Source organism: Sciurus carolinensis, chromosome 7, assembly GCF_902686445.1.
Source record: "Sciurus carolinensis chromosome 7, mSciCar1.2, whole genome shotgun sequence".
In the NCBI taxonomy this organism is placed as follows: Eukaryota; Metazoa; Chordata; class Mammalia; order Rodentia; family Sciuridae; genus Sciurus; species Sciurus carolinensis.
This window is the reverse complement of record NC_062219.1, coordinates 151402199-151417027: the sequence shown is the minus strand read 5'-3', so window position 1 is coordinate 151417027 and position 14829 is coordinate 151402199.

Genomic DNA, 14829 nt, shown 5'->3' with positions numbered 1-14829 from the left:
TGGATATTATGGGAACGGACCCGAGGATTTGCTCTCACGCAGTCAAGGATTTAGAAGCATCGGGGAAAGGATGCTTCCTGTGCTCCCATCTGGCATGATGCCTTCTAGATCGTGCAGAACAACTGACCATCAAGAGTAAATCTCTGACGTCAGATGAAACTTCTGCGACTGTCATTGAAATTCTAGGGCTTCTGGAGCCACTAGGAGTTGTCAAATATGGGATTGAAATTTTTCAAAATTGTCGCATGCTTTCAAATGTTGATAATAAACTTTAAAAAATACACACTCTTGCCATGGTTTAATATTCTGAGGCATCAGTGATTGAGGCCTGTGAGTTTATACATCCTTGTCTTCAAAGACTGCTGTGATCTGTCTAGGGATTTCAGTAGAAACCCTAAACCCATGCTACCTAAATGTCTACCTGCTTTCTCAGGCTCTCCTTTCCAAGTCACTTTCTTTATGTCAGGGAAGACGGCATGATGGAGCTATTGTGTCTGTTACACATTACTACGTTAGAGTGACAGTTGTTTACTGCAGTACTACCAAAAAGCTGTATTCTGACAGAGTGTGTATCAACACACATCAGCAAAGATGAAAAACTCTTCCCTGGCTAGCACGTTCAGAAAAAAAAAAAATTACACAGGGAAATGTGAAGCTTAATAAGTGTCTCTACATAGAGATTCATCTTTAATTCACATAAGGACTGTATTGAAAATGAGCAAACTGTGTATCTTTTGAAGTATCATAAGCAGCTAGAAAAATCTAAGGGAATTATTCTCGGGACACTCCCACAAAACAAATCCCAGGAACTTCAGGGAGACTTCCAATACCCCCTCTACTCTTCTGTGGGCTTCTTTATCTTATCTTGTAAACAGGCTCAAGTCCCTTTTGTCCTTAGAGCCCAATCCTGTCCCCAGGCCACTCCTGCCCTGGGCTCCAATTCTCTTCTTGTCAAGCCTCTGGGGAAAATGGGTTATTATTACTGACCCGTCTTCTTCACTCCATGCTCATTTCTGTATCCAGTGGCTTCTGGTTTCTGTCTTCACAGTTCTAGCGGAACTGATAGCGCTCAAGTTACAGATGCTCCCCTAAATCCAGGGGACCCCTTTCTCCCATCATCTGCTTCAACGGCTCTCTCCCATGTGATCTCGATTGTATCCTCTTTATTAAAGTCACACTGCCCTGGCCACTTCCATCAATGTCAGAGTGGTCACCCTTCTGATCTGTCACATTCCTTTCAACATCCCTACCCTCTGGCCTCTGTGGCACACAAGGGGCTCATGAGGACTTTGGCCCCAGTCAATCAGGACTCATGTCTCAGTTTTTCCATTTACAGCTGTGAGACTTTGGGCCACTCACTTAATTCCTCTGACTTAGTTTCCAATCTGAAAACTGGGGATCATGCCAGTAATTAGCTTGCTGTTACTTGCTGCCCAGGTGATGGGGCTGGGGGTTGTGCCGTCTGTGTCTGACTCACTGGGCCCACGACTGAGTCCGAGGTCTTGGAAATGTGACCTTGTGGGTCCTACTCCATCCCTACCTGTACTTCTGCCCCTTCCCCAGATGTGGAGAGATTGTTCTGCACCTTCCTCTGGCTACTGTGAGTTTTTACCAGTGCTAAGGACGACAGGGTGGTTGCTCTTCCTCCTGTGGCTTAGGTTTTTATTCCACAGGACAGAGGGGGAGTGATATAAGTGGGACTTTATCCCTTTCCTCCCCAGCTGATGCACCCTCTCAGGCCTCTACACAAGGAAGGGACCCTGTCCAATCTTTCTATTGCATACCAGTGCATCAGCGAGGAGGAGCCTATGAATGAGTAGAAGCCCCCTGATCTGCATCCTTCCCAGCCCACACTTCACCTCTATGGATTTGTTAAACACTTTAGTGGAATTCTTCTTACCAGTGACCTTATGCAACCTGTTCTAGGCAAGCAAGGGCTGGTACCTCCTTCTCCAAGGAGATACCTGATCTTGCTTAGATTTTAGCTTAGTTGGCTTCCCTGAAGCCTGTGCACTCTTACAGGTTCAAGAAGTCACATGTTTATACATTTTCTACCATTTTGTGTTGTTTTAAGGGCAGCAACATTGCTTTTATTCAGCGTTACACCCAAAGTAAAAGCCCAAAACACTGATTTTCAGTCAAGGCCCCCAAGAGTTTCAACAGACAAAAGAAAGTCTTCTCAAATGGAGAGGCTGGAACATTTGGCTATTTATTTGGGGGGAAGAATGAACCATTCCCCATACCTCATATCACAAAAAAATGTGTCCTAGGTTATCAAAGGTCTAAGCATAAAAATAAGACTACAAACCTTCTGCAGGGAAACAAAAGAACATTTTTGTGATATGAAGAAGGCAAAAATATCAGGCAGTACAAGAAAATATTGATGATAAAAGAAAAATGTAACAGTGGATTTCATCAAAATTAAAACTTTCACTCTTGGGAAAATATCATTAGGAAAATAAGATAACATCAATATACATGTGGGACAAAGGACTTCTACTCCTACCATTCAGTGCTGGCACAAGCAACTCAATTTAAAAGACACACAGAAGACTTGAACAGGCACTGCACAAAGGACTGTGGATGAAGAGCCAGCGGGACCATGGGACTTGCTTGTCATCATTAGTCACCACGGACATGCCACCCAGCCACGAGATGCCACTGGACACCCATTCTGAGACTTGACCACCGAGGACAGCAAATGTTCACGAGGATGACAAAAAGCTAGAACGCTTCTGCACTGCTGGTGGGTGGGTACAGGACACAATCTCCTTGGAACTTGGTGTGCAAGCTTCTTATAAGGTTCAACAGCTACACTTTGGTATTTACCTAAGAGCAAGGTAAGTCCATATACACAGAAAAATCTGGCACAAAAATATTCCTAACAGCTGATTTATATTGGACAAATAGGGAAAGAGTCCAACTGTCCATCAGCCAGAGAATGGGTCAACCAACAATGGGTCCACACATCCACAGACCACGGTGAAAGGAAGGACTGCAATGGAGCACGGCCATGTGGGCATCAGCAGACCCAAGAGGAACCAGAGTCCAGCAGGAAGCGTGCATGCCCTGCCCTGCCACTCCTGCGACACCAGTCCACAGTCAGAGAATCAGAAGGATGGTCGTCCCTGGGCAACAAGGATGACTGGACTCGGGGAGAGGCAGGAGCGATCTTCCTCTGGAAATAGAAAGTTCTAGACATCGAGAGGGAGGGGTGCAGGTGGCATTAGTCTATACATTATCAAACTTGTGCTTAATAGTATACATCTCTAAATCACATCACATCAAAAGGTAAATGTGAAAGACAGAGGAACACGCACAGGTGTAGGGGAAAGGGCTTTCTCTGAGTATCCTCCATAGCCGGCACCTCCTCCTCACTCTTCCTGACCAGTCTTCATCTCGACACTTGTTAAGACCTGACTTTCTAGGATGCATCTATTCGCTGCCCACACCAGGTATTGGAATATGAGTTCCTTGAAGAGCAGGGCTTTCTTCTAGTTTCCCACGATATATCCAACAGCAGTGACTCTCTTTGGATACTGAGCTTTGACTGGTTTTCTTGGTTATTTAGATTTCTTCTCCACTTGTGTAATGGAGGGTTTGAAAACCCACAGGAGAAGCAGCAGTTTGTGATCCATCAACACTATATAATCTAAAGGATGATTAAATACAAGACATTAGCTGTTTATGGACGACAGTCAAGGTATGGCAGCTTAGATATTTCTGTAGGACAGCTCACTGTGCTGTAATCTTTGGTCTAAAAACCATCTTCCCAAAGCAAGAAGACTTGAACAGGCACTGCACAAAGGACTGTGGATGAACAGTGGTGGGTAGGCAGACAGTACCCTGGGAAAGCAGAGCTTCTGTCTAACCAGCTAAATCACAGGGATTGCTTCGTTCTTCAAGTTCATGGCTTTCCCTTAACTCCATGGCTAACGGGAATTCATTATAAGGCAAGCTCTCTGAGATTAGCGTACCCTGGCAATCTCCGTCAGATGGAGAATTTCAAGTCAGCCCCTGTCTGAGCATTTACAGATTTATAACTAATTAGATCCTGTGCACAGCTCACCTGAAATCATGTTAGCAGGACCCACGTCGAAGTACATTTACAGCTAGCAGGGTGCAGCAGTCCTTTAGGCCATTCCAGCCCGTGCCATAACAGGATTTCTTTCTATTTCAAGATTCCCTTAAATGCAAAAAATAAATGAGTTGGTTTCAAGGAAACCACAGACATAACTTCAAGATTCCACTTCAGTTACTTGTGCAATATATAAACTGATGGATAATTACAAACAAACAAACAAGTACAAACACAGAAAGCTCACAATTTTAAAATGTAAATATAACACAAAAGAAGAAAACTGAAGAGAAAAAAAGAATACCTGATGAATGCACTGCATTATTTTATAATGTAGGGATTACTCAAGGTTCGAGCACAGGATTGCCTAACAATCCACTAGAATCCAGATTTTAAAGGGCCTTGCAGTGGGCAGCACTACAGACCTCCAAATTCAATTGAGAAATCTCTTGAACTAAAGCAAACATAATTTGTTTGACTACAACCGTCCAACATTATTCACATAACCTGGAGCCTTGTCGTGATTACACACCTGCAGAAACACTCCCCGGCTCCCAGAAGACAGGAAAACATTCCAGCGTGTATGGCTGCAGCATCTACCTGCTATGTCAATAGAAACACTATTTGAACACAGAGCACCATCTCCACGGACGGAGCTCAGAGCCAGGGAAGAAGGGAGAACTCAGAAGCGGGCCGACATCTGGGTGGAAAGACAGGCACAGCCCTGGCAGATAGAAGGCACGTTTTTCTGTATTTATCGTGGACATCTATTTAGATATTTCTGGTCACATATTCCTTACATAAATTCTCTTGAATTTACTAATCAGAATTGGGACACAGCTCCTCTGAGGAAATGGCATATCATCATCTGGGTGAAGCTCAAAACCTGAAGAAACTAAATAAAATCAGGGAAAATCCCCCCAAATCAAAGCTCCGCCCAATTTGACTTACTATCTTTTATCCATGGTCATGGTCATGGCTCACCATCCATGGGGTGGGCTGGCCCAGCCTCCTCGGTTTACTCCACTCTTATTTCTCTGAAATGAAGTCACTTGTCAAGCAGCAGATTCATGCACACATTAAGAATAAATAAAAAAGAGAATGCTGATAGTTCGGAATAAAAGTTTTTAAAAGCCTTTTCTTTCTCCTTGAAAAGACTAGCATCCTCACGAACCGCCTTCCAACACTGGGAAGAGCAGTCAGTCACAGTGACCATTCCAAATGGTGTCATCAGTCTGAGTTCAATCACTCACCACCCTTAGGATTTCTGAAAGATGACAATGGTCCAGTGATTCAGATAAAAACACAAGCCACTGTCTGTCTCTGTTTCTAACTTGCTGCCTCATGTTATTTTGCATAGACACAAGGACTTTTGGGAAAGCTGAGTTATGTTTGAAAAATAGGCAAAAACCTATATGACAACTGTTTTCCTACTTATGCAACTTCTGTCTTGAGAAGGAGCTGATGCTGAAGTACTGGTGATTTAGCACACAGTGAGGTAGAAAGGACATTTCCCACTTGGTTATTTTATAGACTCCCGGGGTGCCCCTGCCCGCACTGCCAGTCATTAACATTAACTAGTAGCAATGACCAATAGCTGGTCTGGCTCTGCATTAATTCGGACCCTTGGTTTAGATGCTGAGCACAATACTGGAGCCCACAAGCTGAGATGACAAACTGACAGTCTCTGACAGTTCGTGCCTGGGCCAAGCTCTGAACCACGAGGCAGGGCAAAACTCCCATCTGCTGTCCATCTGCCATCCTGCCCCTATCAAGAAAGGTTACATCATGAGCCGCAGACAGATGGGCACTGCAAAGATCTATTAGGGGGGAAAAAGAGTCTGAGGCGATTAGAATAATGACCTTTGATTCAACATGGAAATCCTAGTAATAATGAAAAAATCATGAATAATTTCAAGATCTCTTAATTGTATGAAACAGGTATCGTCTCTTTTTACCAACAATAAAAATAAATGATATTTGTATTTACACACTAAGTATAGAGTGTGTTAAATACAATATACTCTAGAATATGAATTATGAGCATGCGTGTATATCGTATTCACTTAAAGTTTTTTTTTCTCAATGACACATCAGTGAATTTTAACAATGCTACTAAAGTCATAAAACAGAAATCCCTTATAAGTTGCCGGTAGTGTATATTTTCATCAAGAGCCTGTTCTATATCAACAGGAACTAGGGTAAGTCAGCTCATGTATTAAACAAAAGGCTTGAGACATAAAGGGAATAGTAAACTCCTGAGCTAAAGCAAAGCCTGTGTTATGTTTCCATAGCAGAACACAACTTGGGCAAGGCAAATGCAAACCCTAGACAAAAGGCAGTTGCTGAGCTCATTCAACATAGAAAGTGTGTCCGCCATGTTCCGGGCCAAGCACTGGGTGCCAGGATGGAGGGAGGAGTAAACCTCAGGTGGTCCTCATCTCCAAGGAGGTTTCTGGTATTTACATAAGTGAAAGACAATGAATTTTAATATACTATTTGTGCATTTCACTGCATGCAAATCATATCTTAACTTTTTCAATGTAAAATATTAAAGTCATGGGATATGATAATTTAAAGACTAATCCTGTATGTTTAAACCCTTGGAGTCATATAACAAAATGTTTAAGCAAATAGTTCATCATTTAAAAAATAAGAAATTCTGATAATTGCTATTTTTTTTACCCATAATTTCAAGGGACAAAAAAGAATAATAAATGCTTGGAAAGTACCCACAAGGTAATTCTTTCATCTGAACTGCAATGTGCTCCCTATCTGAGTCATATTTACATAACTTAATCCAATTTGGGGTCAGAAGGGCATCTTAAGCATATGGAAAAGCTTTTGTGTTATCACATGTCCATACATCCTTTATTTTCTAAAGAACAATCTGACTTCATTGTTATATAAACTGGCCTTGTGGCCCCCATTCTTCATTTCCTTAAAAATCACTACTGCCTACCAAAAGAGGTAAAACTACAGAATGTGTGATTCACATCAGCCCCTGATCACATTCTAAGGGAAAAACAACCACACTACTTCCATAATGCACATCATTCAAACGAAGTAATTTACCCTTTGATGTTTGTGTTTTATCATTATGTAAACTCAACTTCATAAGGAAGTTGTCACCAGCTAACCATTTGCACTAGACAAAAGGAAACATTGTCACCGATGTTAATTTTAAAGTCTTTATTCTTAACTAAAACTTATATTTAAATTACCTCAAAGGATATCCAAGGATTAAACATTAAAGTAATAATGTCACTTTATATATAGCTTGATTCTGATGGTTCCAAATACTTCATATATAAAATCAATTTTCTCTTCAATGATTCCGTGGAGGGCTGGTGGGGCAGGCAGCTCAGTGGTAGAGCCCTTACCTAGCACGTACAAATGTCCTGGGTACCAACCCAGCACTGCAGAAAAAGCCCAAAGAAAAAGAAAAAAACTAGTGGAAGAAGAAAGTGGAGCATCAGTTTCCACACCTTTCAAATGAGGACAGAGAACTGCTGGGATGTGAGATGTAAAGTAACACAGCACACAGCAGCTATTTTCTTAAACACTGTGTATGCAAGCCTGTGCCTATAAAATGGACACAGTCTGTAATAACTTCTCTTCTTTCCTGCACAGTTTGTTAATAAAGAGTGAATTTCTTTTGCCCTGATTGTTGGGCTAATTTTAATAGATGTGTTCTATGCTTTGACTTGTAAGAATTTCTTTTCTGGAGTTATAATTCAATAGGGGTTCCTGTTCAGCCATGTTGGGTAAGCTTACTATGGTTCTTTCTCATACTGATCACAACTAAAATTTCTAAAGAAAGTGTCAGAGTGAATCATCTGAGGCTCCTCAGAAGCAGGAAGATCACGGACAAGAGATAAAACTTACAAAGTGACCTTACAAAGTGATGAGCTTCCCATATCACTTTTTACCTTTGTTTTTTCTTGTGTAGTATGACCCTCAAGGTCCCCAGTTGCAAAAAAGTGAGGCAAGAATGAGCTAAGTTAAGCATGCATGAAACTGTCCCACATGAAGAGAGCAAAGGCTTTGGGAGCTCAACAGACTTGAACCTTCTGCACACATCTTATTCTAACCACTGAATTACACAAGCATAGGAGAGACAGACCAGTAAGGCAGTTCTTAGAGAACTAAGATTTGACCACCTGTCATAGAAGGTGAGACAGATGCAATGCAGTCTGAATTTAAGAAACTTGACTACCTTCTAAAATAAACATGACTGTTATACAGAGTATTATAATAGGAATGTTCCAATGAACTCTACAGAACAGAAGGTTCACAATATTCATATCTTCCAAAATTACTTAGTATACAAAGAACCAGGAAAATGTGATGAGTTCTCAAGAGAAAAGACAAAAGCATGATATGATTGAGCTATCAAAGACACTTAAGCAATGATTACAACTATGATTCATTATTTAAGGAAAATACTCTTGAAATTAATGAAATTGTATACTCAGTAGAGAATATTCTATAAAAAATGAAAAATTGTGGAAGTCAAAAGTACAGTATTTAAAATAAAAACTCGGTGGCTGAACTCAAAAGGAGTATGGAAATAATATAGACAAGAACCAGCAAATTTATACACAGATCAATACAAATTATCTGACCTAAAGAACAGAAAATGATAGTAAAGGACAAAGAGTAAAATAAATGAACAGAGCCTCAGAGACCCATAGTATAATTTCCAAAGGTCTTAAACATGTAATGGGAGTACAAGAAAAAGAAGAGAAATTGAGGAAAAAAAATTAATTATGTCTAAAAATTTGTTTAAACACATAAATTTTTAGGTAATGGATTCAAGAAGCTCAGCAATTCACAAACTCAAAAAACCACATTTTGCTGTGTCATAGACAAACTGATGAAAGCCAAATATAAAGAATAATTATTGAAAACTGTAAGAATATATAGTCCACTCATTATACACAGGGAATGGATTAAAATCCTAAAAATTTCTCAGTATACCCCATGTAGGTATACTGGTGGTAGCACTTTGGAGCCACCCCAAATTCTATAACTAGTGAAAATATTCTTTAGAATAAATGTACTTTCAGATTAAAAAAAGTAAGATAATTCATCCAAGAGACTCGGTATATAACATTACTAATGGAAGCTCTCCACACTGAAGGAAAATGGTACCCAAGGGAACAATGGATCTTTGAGAATGAACCGTGAGCAACAGAAATGGTAAATTTTTAGGTAAGTACAAACAGTATTTTTCTTAAGTCCTTTATATACATATAATTATTTAAGATATTTTTATATCTAGTGGGATTTCCAATGCATATAGCTATATATGAAAACTATAACATATGGGTCACTGAGGAATAATCTATAACATTTTTTTTTCTGTTTTATATGAAATGGTACAGTATGAACTCTAAATAGACTTGAAAAGTTTGGTATGTATAAAGTAAATCTTGGAGAAAATATATTCAAAGATAAAAAGATTTGACCAAAATACAAACATTAGATGAATTCAAATGGAGTGTGAAAAGATATTTAGAAAATCTAAAAGATGGGAGGAAAGAGGAATGTGGGGGTTGAAAAGGAGAGGAAACAGAAAACAGACAATTCCATGTCGAATTTAAATGCAACCATGGTCAAGAGACTGCAAGGAGGGGGAACTTGAATATGAGATCAGACAAAGACAGAATATCTCCAGAGACTAAAGGGAGTGTTTCAAAGGGCACTGGGGCAGCTCAGCATGCAGAGTCATCAGTGTTAATGTGCCTGGTTCACAAAGTCTACGAGCATGGACACACTTAGGATAGCTAGGGAAGTAACAGCACTTTACCCCCGCAGTGTCCCTCCCTGAGTAACCCACAGGCCTCAAAGAAAGGCAGAAAAGACACGTGAGCTCCCAATAGCATAACTGACTATCCTTGTCTCATTGACATTTATAAAAGCTTCCTCCAGCAACTTCAGAATATATGTTAATTTCAAGTACAATGGTACATTCACCAAGACAGATGCTATTGTGGGCCACTGACAATGTCCCAATAGTAAAAATAATAGAAATCATACAGTGTATACACTCTACCCACAATGCAAATCTGAAAACAACAATAAGACCTAGGAAAAGTACAAAGATGTATAAATTTAAAAAAAAAAAAACAACTTTAAAATAATGCATGGATAAAATATACAAGATTATTAGAAATTACTTTGAACCGCATCACAACAAAACAATATTCCAGAGTTGTGGGATGAAACTGAAGAAGTGCTGAGAGAGAAGCACATAGCCTCAAATGTTTATTTTAGAAAAGACAACATGAAATAAATGACCTAAGATCCCACCATAAAAAGTTTTAACAAAGGAACAAATTTAATTTCTCAAAGGAGAAGGGAAAAAATAGTAAAACACAGATATCAATTAAAAATAAAACAGAAGAAATCTAATAGCTTAGTCACGTGAAAATATTAACAAAATTGACAAAACCTTAGTTGAAATGTTCAAGAAGATGAGAGATGATACAAACCACCAGTACAGGTGTCAGGAATAAATGAGTTAATCTCACTGATCCAAGAAACTTCAAAAGACTAGGATACTATAATAATATTATTGCAAAAACTACATGAAAGATATATGATTCTAGAAAAATACACTCACCAAAGTTAAAACAATGAAAACACACGCACACAAATGAAATAAAATGATCAAATATCATGCTTAAGAAAAACTCCAAGCCAAGTATGCTAGTGCACACCTGTAATACTAGATACTCAGGAGGCTAAGACAGGAGAATCACAAATTCAAGGACAGAATGGGCAACTTAGTGAGGACCTGTCTCAAAAATCAAAAATTTGAAAAGGGTTAAGAAAAAATAATAATAAAAACAAAAAGGATTGAGGCTGTATCTCAAAGGTAGAATGCTAGCATATGTGAGGCCCTGGATTCAATCCCCAGGAGGAGAAGGAAGAAGAGGAAGAAGAAGAAAGACAGAAAGAAGGAACAAGAAGAAGAGAAAAAAGAAAGGACAGAGGGAAAATTCCACTGCCAAATGATGAATTCTGGCAAAATTTCAAGGAAGAACTTATACTTATTTTTTAAAATATTTCCAGAAAGTAAGGAAATTGGGATCATTACCAACATAGCATTAATACCAAAATCAAAAAAAGTGCAAAAAAATAAAATTACATTCCACTTATAGATATAAAAATGCTTATCAAAATCTTATCAAATGTAACCCAATCTCTCTCTCACACATACACACACAATTCATCATAATTAAAGAAGGCATTCACTAGGAATGCAAAGTCAGATTAACATTAATCAGTATCATTCATATTACCAAAATACAGAAAATCCATATGCTCATTTTACTAAATATAAAATTATTGGACAAAATTCAAAAACAGTTCATAGTGCATACACATACATACACATGCACACACATATATCTTAGTAAATTAAGAATAGCAGGTACCTTCCTTAAACTAATAATAAAGGCACCAACATAAAACCAACAGCCAATATCACACTTAAAGGTAAAAGATGAAAAATTTCCCCACAAGATAAAAAAATAAGAAGAGAAAATGAAAGGAGGGGGGAAAATTCCAGGCAAAATGATAAATTCTGGCAATTTTCAATATTCCTATTCAACAGCTTACCACAGGACTTAGCTATTAAGTAAAAAAAAAGGGAAAAGAAAATAAATGAGATAATGACCAAAAGAAAACTGCCATTATTTTAAAGTATATGATTATTTGCATAGAAAATAACAAAGAACCTCTAAAATCTAGACAAAGTAATGAAAATATTTAGCAATGTGCAGAATAAAGGTTAATTTTATAACGTATTCTATAATGACATAGTAAGGGTGAAAGCTTTTTCAAATCTCTTTTACAGTAGTGGGCAAGAAAAATAATTTGAAATAAATATAAGGAAAAAATATATAAAATCTCTATACTAAAAACCACAAATTGTTGTATATTTTTAAATATATAAATAAATGGAGAGATGTACAATGTCCATGGAAGGCAGTTCTCTTCAAACTGGTCTAAGATTCAAGATAATTTCAAATTCAGGATAGGGTGATTAGGGTTTTTTTTTGTTGTTGTTTGGTAAAACTTATGATTTCATTCTAAAACTGATATGGGAGTCAAAAGACCCAGATGATCAGAAGTTGGACAAATCACTTTACCCTCAAGATTTGCTATAAAGCTAGTAATCAAGAAAGTGAGTTTCAGCAAAAGTGTGCTCTACCAAATAAAACAGTGTCCAGAAATAGACTCACGAACGTGGCCACCCGGTTCAAGGCCATCCACTGGGGGAAAGAAAATCTTTTCAGCATAGACTTGTACACAATGACCATGCAACTTGACCTGAATAGCCATTAATGATAAACGACACAAATGTCCAACAAGCAGGAGACTGGAAAAGCCTGGGAAGATGTATTCAAGCACGTAATGAACACTGACCGGCAAAGGGGAAAAGAAAAGAAAGGAAAGGAAAGGCCAGCATGCACAATAACACCGGTGACTCCCCAAACCTCACAGTGAAAAAGCCAGGCAAAAATAACACCAGAGAGTCGGGATGGATACAAAGTTCTTAGAACATGCAATCTAATTTATACCGAAAAAAAAAAAAGCAACTCAGCAAATGCCCCGGGGGGTGGAGTTAGAAAGAGAGACCTCTGAGGAAAGCTTAGGAGATGATGGAAATGTTCTTTATCTTGATTGTGGATGTGGTTTCAGTGTACAAACATGTCACAACTGATGAGATTGTATTTAAATATGTGCAGTTTACTGTATTTCAATTACACCTCAATAAGATTGTAATATATATATATATATATATTATATAGTCTGCAAAACACAAAGACAGTCCACAATTTTAAAGCTGCAAATGCATATTTGGTTTAAGGAAATTTCATTTAGTTTGTTTTCACTCAAAATGGTCTTGGATTTCTAAGGAGGAAAAGAAAACAATGCACTTGACAAAGATGCCACTGTATTCAGTTACAGTATTGCAAAAGTCTTCTTATTTCAAAATGCAGTACTGTGCAGTGTTGCTCTATGTACTTCCACTCAACCAGGTCCCAGTGGGACACCTACAACTGAAATGCTTAATCTCATAATTTATTACACATATTGAATATTGCACATAAGAATAATCAATAGAAAGGGCAGTGCAGTAGTGATTAGAGTATTAACAAAAATGAAGAATTTTACCAAAGGGGCCACCTTCCTACATGCAGATTGTATCTACACATGGCAAAATTATAGATTTAACAGAAAATCTTTGTATTCATATTATAATCCAAGGACCAATGTTCACTGGGTAAAAATATACATACAGTATTACATACATCCTCACTTAAAGAAATATTGCTAACACTTTGCATACTTACAACACATTTATTTTTGAAGTGTTTTCATAGCTATCCAAAGGAGGTAAATGTGATAGAGTGTTACATTACCCATCGGTGAGGAGAACTTTTTAAGACATGGCGCTGCTTCTATCTAGCTCTGTCAGCTGGAGCAAAGCTTCAGTCTCCTATTTTCTCACCAATAAAGTGTGGAGGTGGGTTTGATTATCTTTTAACTCTTAACTTTGCAATTCTGCCTCATTTTCATCCTCACACTCATAAGGAAAGCAGGACGAAAGGATGAAAATCTAAGGAGGTGTGCAGGGTACAAAACCAGCGAAGGTCCAGCCTGGAATCAGGCTTCCAGTGGTTGTATAGTCTGCCCTGAGCCTGTTTGTGCTGGGACACATACTCATCTTCTGCAAGGCTTTCCTGAATCTCTGCCTGAACAGGGAGGATAAAAAACACACAGGCATGGGCTTGGGATTCCAAGACACGGGGTCTTTTATTTTTGCATCTAAAATTCCCAGTGTAGCAAGGTCATGAAGAAAAATAATTCTTTGAGAAACTAGAGCTCTAATAATTCATTTCATCTCAGTATCTTTTTATGGATATTTAACCAACGTGTGCTCGATAATCTGACTGCTAGAATTTCTTCCCTCAAGGATAATTTCTAAGAAAAGGTCAGTTAATAAACTGAGTAAAGCAATTGGAGGGTGACCACAGAGGTTCCAGGCAAAGGTGAGGTTCCACGTTCACTTCCTATTTCACCCGACAGGCTCTGGGTGTTTGATTTGAAAAATTGCACAGAAAGGGCCTACCCTGGAGGGCGGTGGCTAACTGGACTGTAACACCATCTCTGTCCTTTAAACTTGGGATTCTCAGGATGAAGATTATGCCTTCCCCCATAAAACAAAATCACAGGCTGGAGGCGCGGGCATGCCTGTAATTCCAGTGACTCAGGAGGCCCAGGTGAGAGGATCACGTGATCAAGGCCAGCTTCAGCAATTTAGCAAGGCCCCAAGCAACTTAGCAAGATCTTGTCTCAAACGAAAAAATAAAATGGGTTGGGGGTGTGGCTCATGGCGAAGCACCCCTGGGCTCAATCCCCAGGACGGACACAACAACACCACACACTCACACACACATTTCGACCCTTGAAAGTTCGAATATACAAATAATTGCTTCCCTTACAATATTCTATTATAAAAAATTTCAGATGTGCAGAAAAATTGAGAGAATTAGCTGAAGGAACTCCATTTTCCCTCCACCTAGAGTCCATAATTAACATTTGGTTATATTTTCTTTTTACCAGATACCTATGCATCTTCCCTCTGTCCTTTGATCAACTGATTTTAATTTTTGATTCATTTTCAAAGTTACAAATATCAGTAAACTCTATTCCTACACTTCACAATT